General features: G+C 32.1%; 1 protein-coding gene across 1 annotated transcript in view; it reads right to left on the reverse strand.

The window, feature by feature from the left end:
• Positions 1-10,000, reverse strand: part of LOC144963352 (uncharacterized) — a 211,334-nt gene that overhangs the window by 104,799 nt on the left and 96,535 nt on the right. The window lies entirely within an intron of this gene.

The following is a 10,000-nucleotide window of genomic DNA, read 5'->3' on the forward strand; positions in this document are numbered from 1 at the left end:
TAATATATTCACATCTCTATTTGTAACTGCCACAATTACTATTTATCTCTTTTAATTAAATTTCATCATTATTTTTATTTCATTGTAAACAAATCGTTAATTGTTTTTCATTTATTGTAACTAGTAAATTCTGGGGCCTCATTCTACATATATCTTTATGCATAGTCGAGTAGCTCTTTACTCACTTGAGACCATGACACCCCCCCCCCCTTCCCCCACCTTCAACAAATTTTTAAAAAAATAATTTAAAAATTGAGCTTTTATATAGCGCAATATCGGCTAAACGTGCTCATTCAAAGTGCTTTACAAAGAGCCCCTGACCAACAGCAACACGTAACATGTAGAACGAGACATGACGCCTGTTTGGCGATAGTATTACAATTTTTTTTCCGACAGAGACAACACTGTTAACGGTCAGGTACTCATTTTAACCCGAGTACGATGAGAGAATGTGAGTAAAGAGCCTTTTCCAAGGACTCAACTATACGACGAGTGAGGCTCGAACCCAGGACCTTCCGATCCGAAAGGGAGTGCCATACCACAAGACAACATAGCCGCACATAGTCATAATATGATTTTCTCACCTCCATTGATGAGAGAGTTTCAACTATCGATTCAACTCAATCCACGCTATTGTGTAAAAATATTTTCATAATATCAATGATGAGAGGAAAATAAGTCCTTTACGATCATTCTTTATGCATGACCTATGCGCGCTTAGTCGCAGGTCTGATAACCTAAGGAAATTATGGGCCTGAATTAACATTGTTGTAATGGACAATGACAGTATTTTGCGTTGGTGTGAGAGTATTTCCATTAAAACAATGAGACCATTACTATTATGGGTCATCAGACCTGCGAATAAGTACACGTCGATAAAAACCATTCGTATTTTTAATAGGTACTTTACGAGGTGAACCAGATTACCAGAAGTTCAAATATTATTGACATTAAAATGAAAACTGTTAAAACTATAGACGGAACGAAAATGACGTCACTCAGCTCCTTGTTATTGTTTTTAGACAACCATTTTAATGAGTAGTTCTCACTAAACTTCATCAATCGGACTATAAACGTTTAAGGTTACACATAGTTTTGTGTGTTGTTAGAACGTCAAATCCATCTGGCGGATGTTGTGAGTATTTTACTTCGACGAATGACGTCAATAATATCTGAGACTAAAAGTAGATAGTGTGAAAAGCTACAGTCATTATTTTCAATGGGTCATACATACTTTAATTTTAATCAAATTATATGTTATATTTTGGACCTCAAAGTCAAGTTTCAATTCAATGTAACAGGTTTAACTCACTCAATCCTAGAGATTTTTGCTACTTTTCAAAATTGGAAAAAAATGTATTAAAAATGAGCATGTACATAGTTTTATTCAACTACCATTAACATGTAAAAACTAAAAACAATAGCTTTGATACTACGCCTATAATTTGTCTCAGAAAAATGTAATAAATAGGCATGGGGTAAAAGTAACCCGGGTAAACTACGGATATAGTCGGTGTTAGGGTTGAGTGAGTTAACCAGACTTAACATTGAATTGAGGCGATGGGTAGATGATAAATGAAACCAGGATTGCGATACAGAGTAGTATTAAATCAGGAAGTCAAAATTGCTTGCTACCCGTTGGATAACATGCCTTCTGCTAATATCAAACTTTTGAACAATATTAAGAACTCTTTAAAAAGGTACCTTTCTTTCTTTTTCTTTCAGATTTGCACAATTGGAGGATGTGTGAGTGTGTGTGTGTGTGTGTGTGTGTGTGTGTGTGTGAGAGAGAGAGAGAGAGAGAGAGAGAGAGAGAGAGAGATAGAGAGAGTTGTTTGTTTGAGATAGGGAGGGGGGGGGGTCTGTCGGTTAAAATGAATGATAATAATAATAATAATAATAATAATAATAATAATAATAATAATAATAATAATAATAATAATAATAATAATAATAATAACAACAACAACAACAATAAGTATGAGGCTATACAATGACGCCGTACCCAGCTATCCACACAATTATGGGTAGTGATGTAGGGGGAGTTAGGATGTTTAAAAAAAAAAAAACAGAAAAAAACCCCAACTAGATGAACTTCATAAAAGAAAAACGTAAAGAACTTCATTACAAAAAGTAAAACAACTTCATAAAAAATTAAATGAACTTCATAAAACAACTGAATGAACTTCATAAAAAATTAAATGAACTTCATAAAACAACTGAATGAACTTCATAAAAAATTAAATGAACTTCATAAAAGAACTAAACGAATTTCATTTCAAAAACTAGATGAACTTCATAAAAAAGCTACATGAACTTCATAAAAAAACCTAAATGAACTTTATAAAACAACTGAATGAACTTTATATATATAAAAAAAATTAAAGAACTTCATTTAAAAAAGTAAAATAACTTCATAAAAAAAAACTATATAAACCTCATTCAAAAACTATATGAACCATATAAAAAAAAAGTAAATGAACTTCATTAAAAATCTAAATGAATTTCATAAAAAAACCTAAAAGAACTTCATAAAAAACTAAATGAACTTCATTAAAAAAAACTATATGAACGTCATAAATAGCTGGGAATTAAAGAAATCGGGAGTGAGGACAAATATCAGGGGGGAAAATTGAATTGGTTAAAAGGGGTAGATATATGGTATGACAATCATTTAATAAACAGTGGAAATTCAAATAAAAGAATATTAACAAAATAAAAAAAAATAATTAAAATTTTAAAAAATCAATTTTTTAAACGACTCAAGTTTGAGTGAGTACTTGGCTTTAGGCAGTAACTGATATTGTAAGAGTATTAAGTACCGAAAGAATGCCATTCAGGAGACTTGTACTGTATGAAATGGAAATATGGTTCCATGTGGTCTATTGGGGAATAAATAGAAACACTGTGAAGCGCATTCAGCATGATAAATCAGTAGAAATGGGCTATATAAAAATGTTCATATTTCATTATATTGAATTAATACAGCTGAGAATCAATATAAATATACAGTTTAACGGTTAAAATGGTACTGTGGTCAGTATAGCTCGCAACAACAACTATAATAATAATAATAATAATAATAATAATAATAATAATAATAATAATAATAATAATAATAATAATAATAATAATAATAATGAAGAAGATGATGATAATGATGACAATGATGATGATGATGATAACGATATAGATAATGATGATGATGATGATGATGATGATGATGATGATGATGATGATGATGATGATGATGAAAATATGTTGGCAATCAGGATGATGATGAAGATGATGATGATGATGATGATGGTGATGATGATGATGATGACGACGACGACGACGACCACGAAAAAAAAAATATAATAATATCAATCGAGCATGGTTGCAAAGCATGACTGACTGCTAAATCACAAAACTGTTTCAAAATTGAAACGACAAACTTCCGTGCGTGGTTGTAAAAGATCCAGTAAATAACGGAAGAATTTGAAAATAATAATAATCATAATAATAAAAACTAGCGATTACAATAAAAATCTAATTAATCAATAAGCAAGTAATTAAAATCGATACGTTACGATAATATTTTGCACATTTGCATCCCCGCTTGCTTTCAGTCTGGGAACCAAAACTAGAAGAGAAATCACTAAAAATTTGCACACGTCACAAAGCTATCCGGCTAGGTTGTAATATTATTGAAACAAACATCGCGGTAGATGGCGTTACCTCGTAAACAACAAACATGGCGGATACACTTTGACCTTTTTATTTCGAAGAATTAAAGGAGGAAGCGAACTATTGAAGACAAATTATAACTAGATAAATAAATAAATGAAGATCAAAATACATAATGAAAATACAATAACAACGGATAAAATAATACTAGTTTGTTTGTTTTTTAAAACCAAGAATGTACAATATCTACATTGTAAAAAATACGTTAAAAAAAATATATCGAAAATGACCCTGAAACGCATCCAAATCACACGTGATTTGCGAAAATCAAATTGTCGGAAACGAATACTAACCGATCATAAACCATCGAGTGTGTAAGGGGTGGTGGTGGTGGTGGTGGTTGGGGGGGGGGGGGGGGAGGGGAAGTGGTGATTATGGGTAAAGATTCAATACAATATGGATGATTAAAAAAAAAAATATTATTTGAAAATAAGGAGACTTTTTTGAAATGTCATTAGGCTTAGCAATCTAATCATCGACTGTTCACTGATATTTTAAAAAAGGAAACCCAATAATATGAAGCATATTTTTTTTTTAGCATCCATAAAAAACTTGAGTCCACATAATATATAAAATAACGGTAAAAATAATAATATAATAATAATAATAATAATAATAATAATAATAATAATAATAATAATAATAATAATAATAATAATAATAATAAAAGAAGAAGAAGCAGAAAACAGCAGAAAATGACAAATGAATGTTACATTGAAGGAATGCATATATAAACAAATAGTTATTGATAAGTCAATCATTCTAAAGTAAAATAAACAAACAAATTCATAAATAATCAAATAAATCAATAAATAATAAATAATAATGAATAAATAAATTGATAAATATATACAAAAACAGTAGATTGTGGAGAAATTATAGAAGCCCAAAACTAAAATTTGAAGAGGATTCTGTATATTTCATAAGTTTGATCTTGCATAAGTAAATGTGAAAATAATGGAAATAATCTAGACATAGCAGCCTACACATGGAGGATGTGAATAATTAAAACATTGAAAAAGAGATTAACCCTCTCCTTACCACCTACAGCAAAATCGTCACATTTGTCACGACACAATATAGAGATATTTTTTCTTACTTAGATTTATTTTTTACATCACAAACTTTTGAAGAATGTTTTTTGTTTAATTCATAAAAATATAAAGTTGTTTTGTAGAGAGATTGTTTGAAGTTTAAAAAAAAAAACCCAATTTTTCTGCTGGATAAGCCTGCCATTTTTGGGTAACACTGAAAATGGTCGGTAAGGAGAGTTTAATGGGGCATTTATGTCACAAATTCTGTATTAAACTCTTTTTAAGTTTTAGTTTTAATGGTAAAATGTAAGCAGGGGGCATTCACTGAAATATAAATAAAATGAGAAATAAAAAAAAAAAATAATGAACAAATACATAAGATATAAATATATAAATAAAATAGAAAAAACAATTAAATAAGATATAAATACATAAATAAAATATAATAAATAGATAATTAAATAAAACAAAAAGAAATAAAGCCAAAACAAACCAAAAGTTGTATAACGAATGATTCGCTAACGGAGGGTACATGTTTTTTCTAGGATGGAGGTTGGTAAACTGAAGGTGTATTATGGAGATAATGATAAAGAACACGTATTTAAGAGAGAGAGAGAGAGAGAGAGAGAGAGAGAGAGAGAGAGAGAGAGAGAGAGAGAGAGAGAGAGAGAGAGAGAGAGAGAGAGAGAGAGAGAGAGAGAGAGAGAGAGAGAGAGAGAATAAGTGGGAGTGAAATATCTGTTCAATGTTACAGTTATCATTTAACGTAAATGACAAATTGCCATATTTATGGACAATAAAGATCTATAATAATAATAATAATAATAATAATAATAATAATAATAATAATAATAATAATAATAATAATAATAATAATAATAATAATAATTCTTCTTCTTCTTCTTCTTCTTTTCTTCTTCTTCTTCTTCTTCTTCTTCTTCTTCTTCTTCTTCTTCTTCTTCTTCTTCTTCTTCTTCTTCTTCTTCTTCGTATTATTATTATTATTATTAATCTTTTTGTGAATTGTAAAACTATACAAAAATCAAAATTAAATAAATATATAACTTAATAATATATATATATCTTGAAAATCGATTAATTAAGAAATATATTTCAAAAGTTTGAACAACAACCAAAAATAAATAAATAAATAAATAAATAACTAAATAAATAAATAAACAAATAAATAAACAAATAAACAAATAAGTTAAAAAGACAAAAAGATAAAGTTCTGAATCTAATTATTTATGAAATAAACAGTTTTTTCTTTAAAATATCAGGTTGAAAATGTTCCAATAAACACATAAGCTGACAATAATAGTTAAGCCTGAAAATAATAAATAGTAGTAGCTACTCGTTGTATTATAAGGACAGGAAAACTTCTATGTAGGTATGTAATTAGAATTAAGCCGCTGAGCTTTGCACAGACTTATAATCTATTTTATGAAAAAAAACCCCAACAAAACGACTCATCAACAATTTCAATAATTGTCTCAATTTCATAATACAGTGAAAATGTGACTCGCCGTATCAAACTGCTGTTATATCGCGGTAACCCAGATGCAAATAGATAAATAAATAAATAAATAAATAAATAAATAAATAAATAAATAAATAAATAAATAAATAAACTATATAATTAACGTTACACAAATTATGTGTGTTCGGTTATGCTTAATTTGGCTGGCGGATGTTGTGAGTATTTTAACTAAACGCATAGCATTAACTATCCGGCATCTATTGTCCACCCCGAAAAAAAAAACACCTCGTAGAGGCGATGGATCGTTTAATAAAAAATGATGCGAGTGGACACTTTAAAAAAAACATAAGATATATAAACATTATTCGACAATACTTTATATTCAATGCATGTCTTACTCACCTCACGTCCATAAATGGCCCCGTATAATCCAGTATTTGACGATAGTACACATTGAATGACACCTGCAAGACCTGTGCTGCAAATGGTGGTGGTCACGTGTGACCTCGAAATTATTATTATTATTATTATTATTATTATTATTATTATTATTATTATTATTATTATTATTATTATTACTACACCACCAGTACCTATCGTAAACCGAACCGCCTTCCTCTTGGCGGCGGTGCTCGGCTCCGTGTTACAACAACTACAACAACACCAACAGTGTCCAGAAATTGGCTGACCTTAAACCTTATCCACAAATTGATTCACTCGGACTCTAACAAGGCCATTTTGCAATTGTTATCGATAACTGGTATAGAATGGATTGTAATTAAATAACAATTAATAATCAACTTCCACAATCTGATCTCCCTGACGGAAAAGAAACAAATGAGTGAAAAATCTAATCTCTCATGTGCTGACAGTACACATTCCTTTTTTTTTAAATGGCCAGAAAAAAATATACGTCATAAGTTTAGAACAATTAACCAATTAAGTGGCGTGCTCGGGAAAAACTCGTTTTTAAAAAATTTGGCCAGAAAACTCGTCTTTCTTTATTATCGATCGATTTAAATGACCCCCATCTTGGCCAAAATCTCTAAAACCTGGGACTGATGGAAGACTTCGTGAAGTCCCGGGTTTGAAAGTGTTTGTTTATTTTTGCCATGACGAGAGTCATTTAAATCGATCGATATTTGAAAGACAAGTTTTCTGGCCAAATTTATACGAGGTTTTCCAGAGTACGGCAGTTAACTGGTTTAAAACGAAGATAACCAATGACTCGTCAAAAAATAATAATTTAAAAATCATGACTTATACTACAATATGACTCAGGTTTAAAACGTTTTGACAAGCGAGGGTGATCTCAATCGATCGATTAAAATTAAAACAAAAAAATCCTGGTTAAATTTTCTAAAATGTATTTCAACTGTGTACAAAATCAATTAGGAGGGGTGGTCAGGGATGTTAATGTAAAAATAGCTCAAGTTTTTTGTTCATTGGTGGCATTTGTTATAATTGCATGGTAGCCATGAATAACTACCAGTAGTAGTAGTAGTAGAAAGAAAATACCCCCTCACCACCCCCCCCCCCCAAAAAAAAAAAAAAAAAGCCCACAAACTGCGAAAAACAAACGCGAATCCGATAACTAATCGCCCGCATCAGTCACTCAGCCCGTGCTGCTGTCGTTGTTACTGTTTGGTTAGTTGTAATAACTGATTAATAACCCCAAAGGTCAAACTAAATCTCCTCTGGTCAGTCAGTTGACCACGTCTGCTACCTTGCCTTATCCCCAAGGACGGAGACTAAAGAGGGGGTGGGGTAGGGGAGACGGATGCGTGCAGAGATTCGTCTGCTAGACTCGTGCGTTCGTTCGTTTCGAGTTTCCATCCAGAGTTGTCGAACGTCGTTTTTCAAGACTTCGTTCTCAGGTTCTATCTAGTACTAGTTCTATCCTTTACAGCATGACCCCTCTCCTCCCCCCCCCCCCCCCCACCTCCAACCAATACCCGAACGTTCCCCACTGACACCCAAGACGGAAAATTCAATTAATTATCGGCAGTAATGATAATGATCATCAAATTAATATTCAATGCTAAGTGGACGAGACATACTGCGAATTAATTCCCCCTGATGCTGACAAAGCGTGGCAAACAACTCGCAAATTGGGAATTGTTAAAATTATCACTACTAATAATACACAGCTGCCTAGTTGAAATTTCAAAAACTCGTAGTTTCCAAGGGGGAAAAAAAAGAAGAAAAAAGTCATCCTAAATAGATTTAGAAAAAAAATGATTTGCCCTCAGCATGATCCAAAAATGCTCCAAAGTCCTTTTAAAAGGATCTAAGGAACTAAACTTTCATTTTCAACAAGATTTATTGAGTCAAAGAGGCGAATGCAGTTCTGTAACTGGAACCAAAATTCGTATTTCTACGAATTTTTCGTAGTACTAAGCAGGTCTGCTAATAGGCTAGTCTTTCTCGAATGACGATTTTTTACAGTAAGACCAAATAGCCAAAGTTTCTAGAGATATCTTTTACTTGAGGCTAATTTGACCCTAGCTAAACCCAAGTGCGTGTAAAAGCTCAATTTAAGACTAATCAGAAAACGCCTGTCATTCCAATTTGAATATTCATAAGTAAATCAAATGAATAAATAAATGAATAATATGTTCAAATAAATATATTAGATAATTTGCATTAATCTTTAATCTGTTGTGTAAAGATAAAAATGAAACTTTAAAAACTTGTCAGACGCGAGACAATATAAAAATAACGAGGTGAGAACCCGAACACATTTTTAAAAAATCAAGTTAATTACGTAATAAATAATTTTAGACGACTTTTTTATTTTCCACAAACGCTAGTCTACTTAGATGACAACTAAAACGATTTTTTTCAAGTCCTATTCAAATCATATCTCATCTGACCAAAAAATCCATGGACAGAACTAAGCCAGTGCGAAAAACAACACGTGCAGAAGAGTGTGTAGGTGTGTTATCATCAACAGTGCACTCTTTAAAATCAATGCAACACATTAAAGACAAGGATGACAGCACAGTCAGTGTGCCACTACCGAAACAACAACAAACCAATACAAATATAATGTGTAAACGTGCTATACAAAAAAAACACACACAAAAAAAACACGATTTCACGCGTTGTCTTGTTTCGAGTTCCGTGGTCTACCTTTAGAAATGTGTACTATTTGTGTACTCAATTGACACACAACTCGTAGTGGTGAAGGACATTCGATTAATCAATGGACACAGCACGGGGTGTTCGTAAATTGTGAAAATAGCATTAATAAAGTAACACCGTGTTACAATGTAAACCATTTACACACCACACATACACACACTGCTAAAGAATCCCACCGAAAACAACAACTCCACAAAATCAAGAATCGATCACCACCGGTGTATTGCATGCATGGTCCGTTTGTCCGTTCGTCCGTACGTGCGTCCGTTCGTCCGTCCGTCCGTCCGTTCGTCCCTCACTCCCACTCCACCACCACAACACCACATCGAGTCAGTTCATCAAGAATGACGAAGAGAACGGAACAGAAGAGACGAAAATAAGAGTGTGTTGGTGTTAGTGGTGGTGATGATGATGATGATAGTGGTGGTAGCGGCAACACCGATGAACAGCACACGGCAGCATTACATTGTAGTGGTGGTAGTAGTTGTAGGCAATAAGGATTGAGAGTTGTAGAGTAGAACAGACCACAAGCAGAAAGGGAAGTAACGCAGTCGCCTTGTGGTGGAATAAAATCAAGGAAAAAATAGAATTGACCTAGTTTCGGCCAGCC

Source organism: Berghia stephanieae, chromosome 1, assembly GCF_034508935.2.
Source record: "Berghia stephanieae isolate SIO BIC M18660-M18661 chromosome 1, UCSD_Bste_1.3, whole genome shotgun sequence".
Taxonomy (NCBI): domain Eukaryota; kingdom Metazoa; phylum Mollusca; class Gastropoda; order Nudibranchia; family Aeolidiidae; genus Berghia; species Berghia stephanieae.